We start from the raw sequence: 19,882 nt of genomic DNA on the forward strand, positions 1-19,882 counted from the left end.
AAGAAGCCGGATAGCTGCTGGACATGGAAGAGGTATGAGGCCATGTTGGCGTCCTTCGCGTCCCAGTCGCCAGATGCTTGTTGTATGACCAAGTCGGAGTCGCCGAAGCAGAGTATGCGACGCACGCCAATCTCCTTGGCCAGCTTCAGCCCATGAATGAGCGCTTCATACTCCGCCACATTATTTGATGCGGCGAAGTGGATCTGCAGGACGTAGTCCAGCCGGTCTCCCTTGGGAGAGGTGATGACGATGCCGGCTCCCAAGCCGTTGCGCATCTTCGAGCCGTCAAAGTGCATCTTCCAATGTGTGGAATCCGGCACAGGCGGCAGGTACTGCATCTCAGCCCAGTCGACGAAGAAGTCCGTGAGGATCTGCGACTTGATGGCTGTGCGTGGCTCGTAGAGGATGGTGTGGGCGGCTAGCTCCAGAGCCCACTTGGCAACCCGGCCGTTGGCGTCTTTGCTGCCAATGATTTCCGCCAAGGGTGTTGTGGCAACCACCTTGATGGGGTTCTCTTGGAAGTAGTGCTTGAGCTTCTTGGCCGCCATGTAGACGCCGTAGGTGACCTTCTGGTAGTGGGGGTAGTTTTGCTTCGACTGGGAGAGCACTTCGCTGAGGTAGTAGACTGGGCGCTGAACCAGCTGCTCCCTGCCGGCTTCTTTGCGCTCCACCACCAGGACAATGCTAACCACTCGGTTGGTGGCTGCGATGTACAACAGCATCGGCTCCATTGAAGCCGGCGTTGCAAGGATTGGCGCGGTTGAGAGCACGCGCTTCAAGTCACGGAATGCTTCATCCGCCTGCGGTGACCAGACGAACTTGTCCGCTTTCTTCATCAATTGGTACAGGGGCAGTGCCTTCTCCCCCAACCGGCTGACGAAGCGGCTCAAGGAGGCCAGGCAGCCAGCAAACTTCTGGACATCCTTGAGGCACTGCGGCAGTTCCATCTTCTCCAGGGCACTGATCTTCTCCGGGTTGGCTTCGATCCCTCGCTGAGAGACGAGGTAGCCGAGGAGCTGGCCAGACGGCACGCCGAATGTGCACTTGGCCGGGTTGAGCTTCATCCGGAATCTTCGCAGATTGGTGAAGGTTTCTCTCAGGTCGTCAAGGAGGGTAGTCGTCTCCTTGGTCTTTACAACGACATCATCCACATACGCGTGAACGTTTCTGCCGATTTGATCCTGCAGGCATTTTTGCATGCACCTTTGGTAGGTGGCGCCTGCATTTTTCAAGCCGAATGGCATAGTCGTGTAGCAATAAGCCCCGTACGGGGTAATGAACGAAGTCTTTATTTGATCATCCGGATTCAAAGGAATCTGGTGTAGCCTGAATAGGCATCTAGAAAAGACAACAGTTCACAGCCGGCAGTCGAGTCTATGACTTGATCTATGCGCGGCAGGGGGAAGGGATCCTTCGGGCACGCCTTATTCAGGCTGGTGTAGTCGATACACATGCGCCAGGAGCCGTTCTTCTTCAAAACCACGACCGGGTTTGCCAACCAGTCCGGGTGCAGCACTTCCATGATGAAGCCGGCTGCCAGTAGCCGGGCGATTTCTTCACCGATGGCCTTCCTTCTTTCTTCGGCGAAGCGCCTGAGAGGCTGCTTCACCGGCTTGGCTTCAGGCCGGACGTGGAGGTGGTGCTCAGCCAACTCCCTCGGCACACCCGGCATGTCTCTTGGAGTCCATGCGAAGATGTCCCGATTCTCACGGAGGAAGCTGGTGAGCTCGCTTTCCTATTTCCTGCTCAAGCCGGCACCGATGGTGACGTACTTGTCCGGCTGCGCCGGGTCCAGCAGGATCTTCTTGGTGTTGTCGGTCGGCTGGAAGTGAGTCGTCCCAGCCGGGTTGCCTGCAGCCGGCATGTCTGTCTGCGCGGCCTTGGCGAGGGCGACGGCGTCGTGGATGAGCTGCTTCTCGGTGGCGATGACCAGCGTCTGGGCCATCTTGGAGCTCTGCGTGGCGCAGTCCATGGAGCGACGATAGTCGCTGGCTATGGTGATGACCCCCTTGGGGCCAGGCAGCTTCATCTTCAGGTACCCATAGTGGGGCACCGCCATGAACTTGGTCAGGGCCGGCCTGCCTAGGAGCGCGTGGTAGGGACTCACGAGGTCCACCACCTCGAACTCGATCTTCTCGGTGCGGAAGTGATCCGGCTTCCCGAACATCACCTCCAGCGTGATCCGGCCAATCGGCTGGCAGCAGTGGCCCGGCACGATGCCATGGAAGACGGTGGGGGTGGGGCGCAGCTCGGCTTCCTGGATGCCTAGCTTGCGGGCGGTGTCGCGGTAGAGGATGTTGATGCTGCTGCCGCCGTCAATGAGGACGCGCGAAAAACGCACGCTGCGCCGAGTCGTGCCAATGGTGGGGTCGAGGACCATGGCGTAGCTGCCCGGCTTCGGCAGGACAGCCGGTGTGTCGCGGCGATCAAAGGTGATGGCCTGCTCTGACCAGTTTAGGTACTGGGGGACCGGCGGTATGACCGCATTGACCTCGAGGGAACGGCTCTGCTGGCTCGTCTTGTCCTCGGGCTCGGAGGTGAAGATGATGTAGGTAGCATCTTCGGCCAGATATCGGCCATGGTGTACTTGGTTAGCCTCGTGGTGCTCGAGGTTGGCGTTCTCCGCGCCGGCTGCGCCACCCGGCCCGCCGGCTGGAGGTGGCGGGGGTGGAGGCGGGAGAGGTTCACCGCTTGTCAGCCGCTTCATGAAGTGGCAGTCGCGGGTGGTGTGGTTGGAGGGGTTCTTGCCGCTGTGGAACTTGCACGGCGAGTCGAGCATCTGCTCGAAGGTGTACTTCGGCTTCCATTGCCGGTCTTGCTTCTGGCGGCGGCTGCCGCCTGCCGCGTTGTCTGCCACGGTGGCTACGTGGGCGGAGCCGTACCGGCGGTCCGGCTGGTCGCTGTGATGCTTGCCGCGGTAGTTGTCCCACCGGCTGCCATGAGAGGCGCCGTCTGCCGGCTTGTGCTCAGCCGACTTGTGGTGGTACCGCCTGGAGGGAGCCGGCGCTGGGCCAGCCGTCGCCTTGCCGGCTTCTTCGGCCAGCGCGTACTTGTCGGCAATGGCCATGAGGGCGGCCATGGACTTGGGCTCGCTGCGGCGCAGCTTGTGCCACAGCATGGTGTTGGGCCGGCAGCCTCCCATGAAGAAGCTGATGGCCTGGATCTCGTGCACACCCTCGCAGGAGTTGCGCATCTCGCACCAGCGCGTCAGGTACGCGCGATCCGTCTCGTCCGGGCCCTGCTTGCACATCTCGAGCTGTTGGGGGCGACCCGGCCGGCGATAGGTGCCGGTGAAGTTGCTGATGAAGGCCTCCTCGAAATCAAGCCAGCCGTTGATGCTGCTGGCTGGCAAGTTGTTGAGCCAGGTGCGGGCGGAGCCGACCAGCATCAGGGGGGAGTAGCGCACCGCCCAGCGCTTGTTGCCTCTGGAGATGCCGACTGCGGTGGAGTAGTCCTGCAGCCAGTCCTCCGGCTTGGCGGTGCCGTCGTACTTGGGCGTGTCGCGGGGGAGCTGGAAGCCGTCGAGCATGGGCTCATTGGCGATGCGGGGCCCGAAGCACTTGGGGCAAGCCGGCGCCTCCTCTTCCGCGATGCGGGATTCGACCAGCCGGTCGAGGCGGTCTCTGGCGTCGACGGGCTCGATGCGGGGGCCCAGCCGAGAACGTGCCGGCTGCCGGGTGCCGGTACGCTCTGGAGCCGGCCTGTGTTGGCGCCTTGGCGCCGCCAGCTCGGAGTCATGCTCCTCGTTCCGGTTTGGTGGCGGGCGGCTGCGGCCGCTGTGGCCGCCGTCCAGCCGGCTTGTCCGGCTTGAACCTGCGCGGGTGTCGCGGGAGTCTCTGTGCCGGCTTGGTGCGGGCAAGGCGGACTCGGCCGTGTCTCTGTGGGGGTCCTTGCTGGTGCCTGCAGCAGCGCGGACTGGAGGAGCTTTCGAAGCACCATACCTGGGGTCCTTGGTCTGCTCAGCTGCAGCCCGGCATAGGTCAGCTACGCGCTGCGTTTGGCGGCGCAGCTCTTCTCCTTCGAGGAGGGCTAGCTCCTTCGAAGCCGCTTCGGCTGCGAGGATGTTCTTGTCGGGGGTGTTGTAGACGGGCAGCTCCGCGGACGGAGCCGGCGATTCCGCGCCGTCGCGGTCGATCTCAGCGCCTAAGGCGCCCCCGCGCTTGCGGATCATGCCGGCTCGGCTGGGGTTGTTGCCGCCCGGCGTGAAGCCGTGGGCGTGCTCGAATTCACGCTGGGTGATGGCCAGCTGGCACTTGGCTGCAGCCAGCTCTTCGGCCTGCTGGAGGAGAAGCTGGCGGTGTGCTTCCAGGTCCGCCTCGACGGTGGCGGCGTCGCCGCCTGCGGTGAGCGGGGAGCTCAACTTCGTCCGGACTTCGTCCAGCCGGGATGGAGGTGGAGGCGCCTTTGGGCCCAAGCCGGAGGCGTTGGGGTCGACGTTGCGCTCCAGGTTGGGGCCGCGGGTGCGCGGGTTCTTGGTGGGGAGCTCCTCGCCAGCCATCATGACTTGCACGACGGCGGGGCTGGCGGGAGCGCTGCTGCCGGCTCGCGGAGGAGGGCTTGCGCAGCGCAGCACCTGCCGCGGGTAGCGCGGCGGTGCGACGGTGGCAACATAGACGTCGTGGCCGCCGAAGGAGATGACGCTGCCGCCGGCTGGGAAGGGCCGGTCGGCGAAGCAGCCAGCATTGTCGCTGACGCAGTCGAGGGAGCCGAATCTCCAGATCAAGCCTGAAGCGACTCGCTCGCCGGTGGTGGTGGTGAGGCCCGTCCGGATGAAGACACCGGCCGAGGATGCTGAAGGCCCCACGGTGGGCGCCAAATGTCGTGGTATCGTCACGGCATATGCCATAGGGTGGCTAACGAAGGTGGTTCCTAGGAGATCTCACGGCGGTATCCGGATGCGGGTATGGGGACGAGCGACACGGCTACGTACCCAGGTTCGAGGCCCTCCAATGGAGGTAACACCTCTACTCCTGCTAGAGTGTATATGATGATCACACAATACAAGGTTGCTCCTTGAGCTGTGTCCGGCTGCTCCTGGGAGGCTAAGGAAGACTAGAATCTCTCTCACAGGGCAGCGCTAGGGGTGGAAGTGAGGTGAGAATGATCGATCCCCTGCACGAGAGGGGGTAGTGCGGCTTATATAGGCACCAGCACTTTACATATAAGACCCTATAGTCTACTGGCCGGCTTGGCCGGCTCCGTCTTTCGCTCCTTCCCGAGGTAATGACGTCAGGAGCCGTTGAGGCCTCATGGCCTGTCCCATCCGGCTGCCAAGGTCAGCGGTATGGAGAGGAGGTGTCCCTGTCGCCATCAGCCACTGTAGCCAGTACGGATCGACGTAGACCATGATGGCCTGTCCGGCGCGTGGCACTATTGCTCCACAGTGCCCCGCGCTTTACGGAGGGTGAAGTCAGCGTGGACTTTGGGAACCCAGATCACCAACCCGATTCCTTCTAGTGCAAGACTCGCCAGCCTCGAGTCGGTCTGAGGTACAAACCCCCAGTCGGATATGGCTTGTAGAAGCCGGCCCAGCTACAGCATTGGCGGCCGAAGCCAGGCCGACTAGGACCTAGAGCCAGCCGGCTTCCGGACCAGCCGGCCACGGCGCCAGCCGGCTGCTCCTCAGCCGGCCTTTGCCGCGAGCCGGCCAGTGGCCAGCCGGCTGCTCCGCGTCCATTGCCCTACCCGGGGTCTTCCCCCCGACATCATTATTGGTTCTATTTCTGCCCAACGGTGATGTAGAATTAATATTGAGAAGTGCCATGTTTTAATTTGACCAACGTTGAATTAACTCATTTTGATGGAAATTTTGTTTCAGGAAATCCTATGAGTTTTATCTCGGCTATTGAGCCCCTCAATGGAGGGAACTATGGCTCGTGGCGAGAGAAGGTTGAGATGGGGCTTGCTTTGCTTAACCTCGACTTGGCACTGATAGAGGCTTGTCCCATAGAACCTAAGGACCCCGTAAGGGGCGACAAAGAAAGTGAAGATGACTTCAACAAAAGGGTTCTTGACCATGGACCAAAAAGAATGAAGTATGATCTTGATCGTGCTAAGTGGGACTCGTCCAACAGAAAGTGCTTGATGGTGATCAAGAGCTCCATTTTGGAGGCTATAAGGGGAGCAATCCAACAGTGCGACACCTCTAGTGAGTACCTGAAAAAGGTAGAGAGTCAGTTTACTGGGTCTTCCAAGGCCTATGCTAGCACTCTCATAAGAAAGCTTGTCACTACAAAGTACACTGGTGGTGGAGTAAGGGATCACATATTGAGGATGAGCCATAAGTCTTCCAAGCTCAAGTCTATGGAGATGGAGCTTCCAGAATAGTTCATCATCCATCTGATCTTTGCCTCACTCCCAAAAGAATTTGAGACCTTTGCTGTGAACTACAATGCACAGCCAGAAAAGTGGGCCATTGAGAAGATGATTTCCATGTGTGTGCAAGAAGAAGAGAGGATCAAGGGGCAATCTGGTGATTCTATCAATTACCTAAGCCCAACCAAGAAGAGGAACTTTCAGAGTTCCAAGCCACAAGGGAAACCTCAGTGGAATCCTCCTCCTGCTAAGCCGCATGGAAAAGCTCAAGATCATCAGCCGCATGAAGAGGTGGCCAAGGACACTTGCAAGTCGTGCAAGGAAAAGGGCCACTACCAGAAAGACTGTGTGGCATTCGTGAAACATCTGTGCAAGAAAGGTGAGGATTTAATTACATTTGTAGATGAATCCTTATTTTTAAGTTATGCAAAATCTACTTGGTGGATTGACTCAGGTGCAACTGTTCATGTTGCAAATTCATTACAGGGATTCCGTATGAGACAGACCCTGCAAAGAGGAGAAAGATGCATTAAAGTAGCAAACGGCGTCCAAGCTGAAGTCGTAGCCATTGGAGATCTCCCATTAGTATTAGCTAATGGCTTTGTACTTCTATTAGTAGATGTGCTTTATGTACCCTCTTTGCATCGAAACTTAATAAGTGTATCGCGCTTAGATGATGATGGTTTTGCTTGCCATTTTGGTGATGTTCAATGTAAGATCAATGAGATTGTTGGTCTTGCCTTCAAACAAGACAAGCTTTATTTATTGTCACTTTGTGATGAGAATGTGAATGTTTTAAGCGCTGATAATGAGAATGTCTCCACATCCCTGAATGAAAATAATAAGCGGAAGAGAATTGATGAAGTCTCTTCGAAATTATGGCACTGTCGTTTAGGCCATATTTCGAGGGGGAGAATAGAACGCTTAGTAAAAGAATCAATCCTTCCGCCTATGGAATTTTCGAATTTAGAACAATGCATCGATTGCATTAAAGGAAAGTATGTAAAGAACATAAAGAAGGGCGCCAAAAGAAGCACAGGAGTTTTAGAAATAATTCATACGGATATATGCGGTCCGTTTCCTGTGAAATCTGTGGATGGCTATGATTCCTTCATAACATTCACGGATGATTATTCGCGTTATGGTTATATTTATCCAATTAAAGAGCGTTCAGAAGCATTGGATAAATTCAAGATATTTAAGGCTGAAGTAGAAAATCAGCATAGCATAAAGATTAAAATAGTAAGGTCTGACCATGGTGGGGAGTACTACGGTCGGCACACCCCATATGGCCAAGTTCCTGGACCTTTTGCAAGGTTCCTACAAGAACATGGCATAGTTGCCCATTATTCTACACCGGGCGAGCCTCAGCAGAATGGAGTAGCTGAAAGACGAAACCGTACCCTAATGGATATGGTGAGAAGCATGTTAAGTTACTCCACTTTACCGGTTAGTTTGTGGATGGAGGCGTTAAAAACCGCTATTCACATACTTAATCGAGTTCCTAGTAAGTCGGTGTCTCAAACACCATATGAATTGTGGACTAGTCGAGAACCTTCACTCAATTATTTGCGAGTGTGGGGCTGTCTAGCTGAGGCTAAACTCTTTAACCCGAACATTGGGAAATTAGATCCTAAGACAGTAAGTTGCCATTTCATTGGCTATCCAGACAAGTCGAAAGGTTATCGTTTCTATTGTCCAGACAGACTCACTAAGTTTGTAGAAACGAGACACGCTGTGTTTCTGGAGGATGAGATGATCAGGGGGAGCACGGTATCCCGAGAAATCAACCTTGAGGAGAAGCGGGTGTATGCACCCACTCCGATGATCCAGGAACCATTTTTCTCGATACCTGCTGCTGACCGACACAGGACGATGTCATTGCGACACCTGTTGTTAGTTCTCCTGTGGCAACAATGAATGAAAATAGAGAGAATGTTACCACACATGAGGAAGAGCTGCAACAGCTCCACATAGAAAGTGCGCCAGAGATTGAGAACCTTAGAAGGTCTCAAAGAGCAAGAAAGCCAGCTATTCCTGACGATTTTGAGATCTATGTCAGTGAAGAAGTTCAAATGGAGGGTGATCCCACCACATTTGAAGAAGCCTCAAGAAGTGCTCATTCATCGAAGTGGATTGAGGCCATGGTTGATGAAATGAGAACAATGAGTAGCAACAAAGTCTGGTATTTAGAAGAAATTCCTAAAGGAGCCAAAATAGTAGGCTGTAAATGGGTCTACAAAACAAAGTGTGACTCTAGAGGGAATGTTGAAAGATATAAAGCACGACTTGTTGCGAAGGGTTTCACTCAAAGAGAAGGAATAGACTATAATGAGACCTTTTCCCCGGTATTATGTAAGGATTCTTTTAGAATTATAATGGCTTTAGTGGCACACTATGATTTAGAGTTGCATCAAATGGATGTAAAGACGGCCTTCTTAAATGGAGACTTGGAGGAAAATGTTTACATGGCACAACCCAAGGGTTTTGTCGTGGAAGGAAAAGAACATATGGGATGCCGTCTGAAGAAATCCATTTATGGATTAAAACAAGCTTCCAGGCAATGGTACTTGAAGTTCCATGAGACAATTAAAAGTTTTGGATTTAATGAGAATAGAGAGGACAATTGCGTATATGCAAAGTTTAAGAAAGGGAAATTCATTTTCCTTATCCTATATGTGGATGACATTCTGCTTGCTAGTAGTGATGTTAGTCTACTATTGGAGACGAAGAAGTTCTTGTCCTCGAACTTCGATATGAAAGATCTTGGTGAAGCTTCATTTGTTCTAGGAATTGAAATTCACCAAGATAGACAAAGAGGGGTTTTAGGATTATCGCAAAAGGCATACTTAGAGAAAGTTCTAAAGAAGTATGGTATGCATGCGAGTAATGCCACGCCTGCTCCTATAGTCAAGGGCGATAGATTTGGGGATTTTCAATGTCCCAGGAACCAATATGAGATCGATCAAATGAAAGCGGTTCCATATGCTTCAGCTGTCGGAAGCCTAATGTATGCTCAAGTATGTACGCGCCCAGACTTAGTTTTTGTTACCGGGGTACTTGGAAGATTCCAAAGTAATCCAGGAATAGATCACTGGAAAATGGTGAAGAAGGCATTGCGTTATGCGCAAGGCACGAAAGGCCTCATGCTGACATATAGAAGAATTGATTCCCTTGAGATAGAAGGGTATTCAGATGCAGACTTTGCGGGAGATGTAGATGACAGAAAATCCACATCAGGTTATGTATTCACTCTCGCAGGTGGAGCTTTATCGTGGAAAAGCTTCAAGCAATCTATCACGGCACCGTCCACGATGGTTGCTGAGTATGTAGCATGTTATGAGGCATCGGGGCAGGCAAACTGGTTAAAGAAATTTATACCCGGGTTGAGAGTGGTAGACAGCATTCAAAGACCACTTAGAATGTACTGCGATAATGAGCCAGCAATATTTTATGCTCACAACAATAAGTTAAGTGATGCTGGCAAGCATATTGACATCAAGTATTATGTTGTGAAAGATAGAATCTAGGATCATACCATAAGTTTAGAGCATATAAGCACAAAGAGAATGCTCGCGGATCCGCTTACGAAAGGCTTACCACCCAGTGTGTTCAGTGAACACGTAGCCGGCATGGGTTTACGGAAAATCCTATGATACCTGGATATTAAGGGCCTAGAGGAAGAATCTATTTTAAAATGGAAAGGTGTGTAGTAGCTGTTGAATCTGATGGTGCGTAACTGGCTATCATGACGAGACATGCTCTATATACTAATCTGTGATAAAATGGGTACCAAGAAAAGTTTAAGTCTAAGATTAAGATTAAAGTAAGATGAGATCAAGGGGGAGAATGTAAGGTTGATCTCCCACGTATCGACCCAACGGTCGATCACGACCTTGTCTCGCGCCCTGATCGGGGGCGCCCAACCCGTATGGTTGGTGGGCCCCCGTCGCCATCACCATATAAAAGAGGTGGGGGCCGGGGCACGGACGCCAAGGTCATCCGCTGCCGTTCTCCCCACCGACACACCAAACCCTAGACCATCCGATCTGGTGAGGCGCTGTAGCGGCGGGAAGCACCACCGACATCGCCGCCACTCCTCCGTCGCCACCATGGCGAGCTCCTCGTCGACGAAGACCGACGGTATGCGACCCGACTGTCTCTCATCTAGTACTAGTCCCGGTTAGATGCAATTACTCTCTAGATGCAACAACTAGAGGTCCAGTAGATCTAACAGCCCCTGGCATGAGTCACCAGAAGGAACTCAACCGAAAAGTGAAGACGAACATGCCGGCGGGCTGATGCCTGTGCGAGTGCCGGGTGAGACGGACTAACCGGTGGGCTGGTGCCTGTGCGAACGCCGGTTGCCATGTACCCGCAAATCCGTCATTGCATCACCGGCGGCGGAAAACTGCGGTGGAGGTCGCCCTCCAGGGCGCTAGTGACGGGGACCGAACTTTGAGGACATGTCCTCCATGGCGCTGGCTGGGGCGCTGTAGCGGCGCTGGTGGGCGAGTTGTAGAGGTGCTGGCGGCGGCGGGGAGAGGAGAGAACGAGATCCATTGGCCTCGCAGATATTTTTTGATCCAGGGTTTTCACCCGGTGGCTATTTACCACAGACATGCTGCCCTCATCGGCGATGAGCGGCGCTGCCCTGCTCGCCGATGCCCCGTTATATGCCGACCGCCGCCACCGTCGGAGCTCAGGAGGTGGCTGATTGGGGAGGAGGGACAGTGGATCGGGGGATTTTCACCGCCGCCCCACCCGCGGAGAAGGAAAGTAACGGGGATGAGTGCCTATGGCTGCCTCTGACCGATGGCCCCAGCACGTATCCAGTCCCACATGTCATTGGCTTGCTGGTAAGCTGAACGAGTGAAAAAAGTAAATCACCACATCGGACGGCTGAACGAGTGAAAAAAGTCGCATCGGACGGCTGTAGGCAAAAGCGGGATGGGAAAAAGCACTGTCGCTGGTAAACTGACGTCCACCATCATTCCCCCCATCGAAGCCCCTGGGAGGACGAGTAGCCCAGGGCACTTTCTAGGAGTAATGACAAAGCCATGTTTTCCTGTAGTGAAGCTAAGAAGCGAATTGAAAATAAAGCACACAAGTATTACAAAATTGGACAAGTCCACGAAAACAAATATGTTAGGGATTTCTATTTTCGTGCCCTCGGTTGCTTAGTTGTGCTCAGTTTTCCCCAGCTCCTTAGTTTTTCCTCAGTTTTCCCCAAGTCCTTGTTTGAAACCCGCAGAAGCAGCTCCGACGGCAGGAATCCGTTAAGTTGACCGTTCCGTGCTGACGAGTGGGGTCGTGTTGTTTGTGGGGTCGCGTCGTGTGGGGCTAGTAGGAAGGAACCGCGTGGGATAGGACGAGACCATGTTTGTGTGGCCGTAGCGTGTGGGGCCGTAGCGTGTGGAGCCGTGTGGGTCTGGGACGTGGGCACGAGTGGTTTCTGTCTCTTTCGCCCAGATTAGCAGTTTTCAATGTACCTTTTTCCTCTCTCTCGCTCGATCTCATTCCTATTTGATAGCCCAAATTGGTAGCAAATCTAGAGCAGCTTCTCCTTCTGTTTTTTAACGCCATTCATTTCTTTATGCCTTCGTTTTTACCCAATCAGGTAGGAAATCTAGGGCACAAATCCAGAGAAAATATAGGATAAGCTTGCATAGAGCAGCCAACATAGCATAGATATATTCACGACAGATCCAACAGTAGTACCGATAGAACCCTACAACATAAGCTACATTTTACATGAATTTAAGCTGCTCTACAGATAGAGCAGTCACATACAGAGAGTGCAGTAGGCATGTTCAACGCCTCCAGGTTGCGCCTGTGACTCACCTGGAGGTTGCGCAGGTGAATCCCAAGTGCTTTGTGTTTGGCCATGAACGCATGCACGTTCACCGTCATTCCAACTCTAGCGCCGCATCTGCCAATGGATTCAGCATGGTTCACCAGGCAGTTGAAGTCGGTGGCGCGGAGCTTCTTGTTGCAGAAGGGGCACTTGTAAATGCCTCGAGCAAAGGTGCCATCGTAATGGCCGGACTGCAGCCTCCTGAGGACGTGACGAGTCTTGGTGTGGAAGGACTCGTCGTCGCTGTCGACGTCGCTGCTCTGCACCTGTCACGTAGCACCAAAGATCGTGCAAAAAACATGGAGTCAGTTGCAACGATGATGGAACAGAGAGTGAACAAAGATCATGCATGATAATATGGGCTCGAAAAAAAGAGGTAGCCTCAGTTACGTTGGACACACTTATATCCAGGATTTGAGTCAGTAAACCAAAGATCATGCACAACAAATTTGAACACACCAATTGTTTACTAACCAAACCCTGAATCAATTTGTGCCCAAATATTCATCATCATCGGCACAAATCTTAAACAAAAGCAAATCACAAGCACTAATAACACAAGATCTAACACAAAAGGATTGAACTAGGAACAGACGCACCATAATAACGCTAGATCTAACACAAATGGATTGAACTAGGAACAGACGAACCCTAATAACGCTAGATCTAACACAAAAGGATTGAAATGGGATAAGAACAAGGGAGCAAAGGGTTACCTCCGGCTCGTCATCGACGATGCTGGTGTCATAGGGGTTCTCAGGCGCGACGTACGGCACTGGTTCGTACGGGTCCCAAGCGATGGGGGCCTAGACGGGGGCCTGGACGGTGGCGGCGGCCGATGCGCCGGCGGCTGATGCACCGACTGCTACGTTGGAAGCAGCGACAGGGGCCTGGACGGGGGCAGCGGCCGATGCGCCGGCGGCTGATGCGCCGACAATGGGCATCTCATTCTTCTCCATCGCCGGCGGTTTTCTTCGGGGTTTTTTCTTCGGTTGTGGAGAAGATGATGGGACAAGAGAGGCGGTTGTAGTGAGAACGTGCGTCGAGGGAGAGGAAAAGGGCTCTATAAAGACGAAGGTGGCGTGTACCGCAACACGCGTCCGCTATGCACGGCTGCAGCGTACACCGCGACACGAGTCTAACCCTGGGACGTTTGGTGTACTCCGTTATAACCTCGGGCCTTATACAGAAATTTTATCTGTACTCAGTTTTCCCCTCGAGTACTTAGACTGGCAAATGCAATATAATCAGTTTTACCCTCAAGTAGCTAGTCAACAGAGAGTCAACAAATGAGATTAACATATCTAACTGAGGCATTTCATGCGCAAAAAAATTCAAAAGAATAAAAACATAGTGGCACCTACTCATGGAGTCTTCCTACGCAACCTGCCACCAAGAAAACCTTAACAAACATATATAAATCAAGTTTTACCACAAATTGCCACTTCTCAGAATCACTAGTGTAGCTATGAAGATGCATGGTTTTCCACTCAAACCCCTTTGCAAAACATCTTCCCCAAAAACATAGTATATTTGATGCCATAATTGTCACACTCATGTATATTTGAATTGCAAATAATTTGATGTAGCCCAATATGAATTATATTGTACAAAACATGCATTTTTCATTTTGTAATTCTTTTTGTTTGAATCCCTTAGTCTATTTACTATTTATGTGCCCTTGGATTGTTAGTACTACTCAGTTTTTGAAAGGACACGGATGTCGCCTAGAGGGGGGGGGGGGTGAATAGGCGATTTAAAACTTTTACGAGATGGGCTTAACAAATGCGGAATAAAACTAGTGTTTACTTTGTCAAGCCCAAAGCCTATATACTATTGTTCACCTATGTGCACCAACAACTTATTCTAAGCAATGCAAGCAAGTATGTGATAGCAAGATATATATAACTTCAAGCACGATGGCTATCACAAGGTAAAGTGCATAAGTAAAGAGCTCGGGTATAGAGATAACCGAGGCACGCGGGAGACGATGATTTATCCCGGAGTTCACACTCTTGCGAGTGCTAATCTCCGGTGGAGAGGTGCGGTTGCTTAGTGCTCCCGAACGCCACAAGAGGCTCACCTTGAGGTGTGGTTGCTCGATGCACACCAACGCCACAAAGGCCTCACCCCAAGATGCGGTACTCACACCACACACCGAACGCCACGAAGGCGCCTCACCTAAATCTCCGGTGACCCTCACCACAAAGGCCTAGGTCACGGTTCCACTAAGGGATTTCCTTCGAGGCGGAAACCGGGCCTTACACAAAGGTTGGGGCACACATCCACAACTTAATTGGAGGCTCCCAACAAATCACCACAAAGGTCTAGAATCCGTCTAGGGTTCCAAGAACCCAAGAGTAACAACTTTCTTGCTTTCAACTCCACGAATCACCGTGGAGAACTCAAACCGATGCACCAAATGCAATGGCAAGAACACCACAAAGATGCTCAAGTCCTTCTCTCTCAAATTCCAACAAAGCTACAAAAGCTATTGGGGGAATAAGAGAGGAAGAACAAAGGAATTCACAAAGAACACCAAGATCAAGATCTAGAGAGTTCCACTCACAAAGAGATGGATTTGATTGGTAGAAATGTAGATCTAGATCTCCTCTTCCTTTTCCCTCAAATGGATTCAAGAATCATTGGAGGAGTAGAGGGATGTGGGAAGCTCTCAAGGTCAACAATGGTGGAGAGCAAAAGGAGGAAGAAGAAGTGGGGAGAAAGAGGAGGAAGAAGGGCTTAAATAGGGGTCTCAGATTTCTGCCCGTTGGGGCCAAAATCGCGACAGGCCGGCAGTGCCGGTCTTGAGCCACCGGCAGTGCCGGGGTGGCCGGCAGTGCCGGCCTTGTTCCACCGGCAGTGCAGGGGTGGCCGGCAGTGCCAGCCTTGGCCACCGGCAGTGCCGGGGTGCTCCCGGCGGCAGTGTCGGGGTGTTCCCGGCGGCAGTTCCGGCCCCCCAGTTTTTGCCCAAACACCCGATACGAAAACCTTAATAACTTTTGCATCCGGACTCCGATTTCGATGATCTTGGGCTCGTTGAAATCACAACAACGAGCTCTACAACAATATGCATAGAAACATCATAGTCCATGTAACACCCCAAATTTCAATGAAAAAGAAAGTTAGAGATTTCCAGAAATACAAAATTTCAAACCAACAAAAACTTTTCTTTTGCATATAGTACCATGCATAGGACTTGTGCATTTGAGTGATGTGCCATGATGATTGTTATTACTTGTTTTGGTTATGCTCTAAAACCCTAGAGTGATCATGTGAAGATCACCAACCAAATAAATCGAAGTGGAAGAAATTCCCATAATTGAAAAACCCTAAAAACCCTCACATATGCCCTATGGCATTTTTATAAATTTTGACCCTAGACCTATTTTGTCTTCACCATTAGTGGAATAATGTTACTAAACAATTATCCCAACTTTTGGAAGCAAGGGTTCACAATTCAATTGATTTTCCAACACTTTTCCCACTCACATGTGATGATGACCAAATCTGCCAATTATAGTCTGGTCACCACTTTGAGCCCCTGCAATTCAATTTTTCCAAACCAATCTTTGCTAACTCTTTGCACCATTTCAAAGTCAACATCAAGGTGAACAACTTTGATGAAGACCACCCTGCCAAATTCATCTTTGATCACTAGCTATGCTCATCCAAAGTTGCAACTTTTTAATAAGTTCAACAATCTCCCCTTAGCCATTTTGGCCAAATTTTGAAATCTAATTTCTCCACCACCACCTCAATTCATCTCTGGTCAATTACAACTTATCTCAACCTTCACATATCACAAACTTTCACCTTTTGAACTTTTTCCAATTTGGATAATTTTGCAATTTCCAAAATTGGGCACTATTTGCAACTATTGCAAATAGTGATCTACCTCATCCAAATTTGACCAAAGCTATCCTACAATGCTCCCTGGTTCCCTCTCTCACTAACCCTAGCATAGAAACCCTAGGGAGGGAGAGAGAACAAGCAAGACATGGCCATGCCGGCCCATGCCGGCCATGTTCTTCTCCCCCTCTCATCCTTGCTCGCCACCCCTGGCCCTGGCGCCCACACTCTCCACCGCACCCTCCTACACCACCTAGCACCGGCCATCGTCGAGGTAGACGCCGTAGCTCGCCGGGGATCGCGCGCCCAAATTCGCCCGGCATGCCGCTCGCGTCGCGACCATGCGCGCATGGACGCGTGCGGCCACGTGCCGCGCCACCACCTCGAGCACGCCCTGGACCCTCCCTCGACACGTTGAGCACCGCAGTGACACCACGACACCGCCAGACACGGCCACGACAAGACCCTGGACCGCCGCCGCCGTAGACGGGGAAGAAGATCCCGCCACCGCCGCGGCCGTCGTGGAAACAACGCGACCCAACCAAGCCTCCCCCGACCAAGCTGTCGCTGCCGTTAGACTCGCCAGGAACCGCAGAACAGCACCACGCCCTCGCCTAGCTCACTAGCTCGCCGGAGACGCCGCGCCCATGTCGCCCGCATCACTGCCCCGCCACCCTCTCTCGATCCTATAAATAGAGCGTTCCCTGGACAGAACTGAGCACACCACCTCGCTCCCCACCTCTCACAGCTTCTCCACCACCTCTCCACTCACTCGATCGTTGCCGGAGCTGCTCCAATTTGAAGATCGACGCCGCCAGTACCGGAGGTCGCCGCCGTCGATTGGAGCTGTTCCAGGAGGAGCCGCCGGTACCAGGAGCTTCGCCGTCGTCGACAACTTCCCCAAGCACACTGCCCACCCTAGCTGGAGCCACGGTTAGCCCTCCGACCCCCTAGGTCCGCCGCCAGCACGTCGGGTTCTCGTCGGAGAAGACGATGAACCTCGACCGTCCGATTTGCTTCTAATCCAACGCCCCACTTTAAAACGTACCGGTTCGGGTTGTAACAGCCACTGACGCGTGGACCCCACGCTGTCAGCACGCCGCGCGTCTGTGGACCGTGGTGGGCTGGAGTGGGCCGTTTTAATTCAAATCGGCCCAGCTTCGTTTTCCCGCCGGCCCTTTTATTCAAATTTCGTTTAAATCTTTTCCATCCAAATTCAATACTGCCCAAACTTTGAAATTCAACCATTTCAAATTGGCTAAACCAAATTTAGTGAATTTGACATTGTTGGAAAGCCACTGAAATTCTCTATCCAATGCCACTGGCCTCTTGGTCAATTTCTTTGTAGAATTAATGTGACAAAAATAACAAGCCAGGGACTTTTCCCTATTCAAATAATTCTTAAAAATCAACCAAAATAGATATTAAGTTAATTCCAACTCTAATAGCTCACATTTGACTTACACTAATTGTTTATGCAATAAAATGGTGTGGTCACTTTGCATGATCATGCCATGGTTTTGTGAATGGATATTTTGACTAGTTTAACTAGTTGATATTGTCCACAACTATTAAAGTTAAATTGTGTGAAGTATTACACTTCATTTAAACTTGTCTCACATGAATTCATGGGATGTTTGGACCCCTGGTTCCAAACTCTCTTATATGAATTACTTGAGATTTAAATCAAATGTAGTGTTATTTAAATGGCATGAGGTGTTCCACCTCATTTAAATCATTCTCCCAAATGATGATGATGATGAACATTTGATCAAGGTCAAGATGAGTTCATCCATGATTGTTGGAGAAATTAAATCTTAAGAAGATTTCAATGAGAGGAAATTATTTCTCAAGAACCCTATGGAAACTATCATTTACATTTAGAATACAAATCCTATTTTAATCCCACAACCCATGCACCCTAGTTTATTTATGTGTGTGCATAGAGTAGTTTGTGTGTTTATTTGTGATGTGTGGAATAGCCCTGGAATTAGTGAGTAATTATACTCGTATTCAAATTTAGACGGTAGCACCGGAGAGTACGCCGAAGAAGAAGGTTGCTACCAGGAGGAGGAAGAGGAACAGTTTGAGAACTACCAAGGCAAGCTAAATTACTATGCAAGCTTTTATTCTTGCCAAGTGCAAAGCCCCTTGGGGCAAGGCACCATGTCTTACCTTTTCTTATGAGAACCCATCCCAAGTTTTACTTGTTTTCCAAATGATTTTTCCTTTATAGTTAACTTTGGTCAAAATACAAGTGGTTGTTAGAGTAGTGAGTTAGCCTTTCCAAGCAAAGCAAGGTAGCACCCCTCATGACTTAGAGCTAGTGCTAATCAACTAAACTTGACTACTCTAGATGGGAACTTTGTGATTTTTGAAAGGAATTTGAAACCTTGGAATGAAGATGCATTCCATTGAATGATTTTTGAAGGTGAATATGACCAAGAGAAGATGGTGATTTTTGATAAAACATGATGTTGGTTTGAATGCGATACCTTTCCAATTCTCAAGTACCCCCACAATACCTGATTATGGGTAGGGCTTAACTGGAAGTTTATGCGTCTTAGTATGGGTTCCCTCTAAACAAGCGTCATCGGGGTTATGCCGAAAGCTGCCTCTACCACAAAAGAAACGATACGATATGATGCGAAATGAGGTGAATGTCCGGCCCAAGCCCTGTGCAGTTCCCAGGTTGACAGTTGGTCTTCACTGGGAGGCCAAGCTCATGGGGAGAGGTGCTCATACTAGGATTCGTAAGTGAAAGGTTATGGTTGATGATCCGCGCACTGTGTTACGATTATTCGGGAAATCCCGACGGATGAAATCAAATGTTGTGGCACAAGTGTGCAACCTCTGCAGAGTGTAAACCTATTCGAATAGCCGCGTCCACGGTTACGGACGGTTGGAAAGGCCATACAGTTTCCGATGTCATATCTTTGAAAATGATGTTGAAAGGTGATGGTGAATTGTCTTGTGGTGAATTGAATTGAAATCACCACTTGAATGGTGGGAATGACACTAATGTTCCCCCTTGGGTTAGTTAGCACTTGAATAAGTTTTTCTCAAAACTTTGTGAACCAAAACTAGCTTTATGCAAATAAACTAGAGCTTAGCAAACCCTACTAGAATGTCTAGCACTTTTTCTTGAATTAGTTTGCGAGTACTCAACGTACTCACGGCTTTGTCCCTGGCTATTCAAATGGCCAGAGTATGAAGATGAACAAGGAGATGACCAGCAGGATGCCTACGACAACTAAGCGCCTTCCGACGTCAAGCGTTGGCCTGTGGACTAGAGAGTCCTTGTATCTTACGCTTCCGCTATGTTGAACTATGAACTTGTGTTTGTTCGTTGATCAATAGATCAACTATTCGTGTAATATGGATCATGTGATTCCAATTTGTAAGACTTATGGGTTGTAATGAATGATGACTGTGATACTTAACTATTATGCCTCGCAACAACAATATTCCTGGGATTGCGATGTATGACATAATAGGCATTCGGACTTAAAAATCCGGGTGTTGACAAGTTGGTATCAGAGCCATTGTTTGACCTTAGAAGACCTTAGTTAGAATGGGCGTTCTGAAAAATTTAACTTTGAAATCAAATGAAAGGACTTATTTGTGAAAATTTACTACACTCTTGTCTTTGAGACTTTGCCAAAATTTGATCATGTTCCATCTTATTTAAATCAACTTAAAACCTTGCCACACTTTGCACTCTCTAACTTACTCATCCAATTCTCTTTCAGATGGAGCCGAATGAACCCCTCAACACCAAGTTTTATCAGCTTGGAAACGGAGGAAGCTTGATCTTCGAGCATGACCTCGACTCCCTGTCGGATCACCTTGGCCGCC

General features: G+C 50.7%; 1 pseudogene; it reads left to right on the forward strand.

Moving 5' to 3' along the window:
- The first annotated feature begins 5,756 nt into the window (after window positions 1-5,756).
- LOC139835467 (uncharacterized) overlaps window positions 5,757-19,882 on the forward strand; it is a 35,206-nt pseudogene continuing 21,080 nt past the window's right edge.

This window comes from Lolium perenne, chromosome 2 (assembly GCF_019359855.2).
Source record: "Lolium perenne isolate Kyuss_39 chromosome 2, Kyuss_2.0, whole genome shotgun sequence".
In the NCBI taxonomy this organism is placed as follows: Eukaryota; Viridiplantae; Streptophyta; class Magnoliopsida; order Poales; family Poaceae; genus Lolium; species Lolium perenne.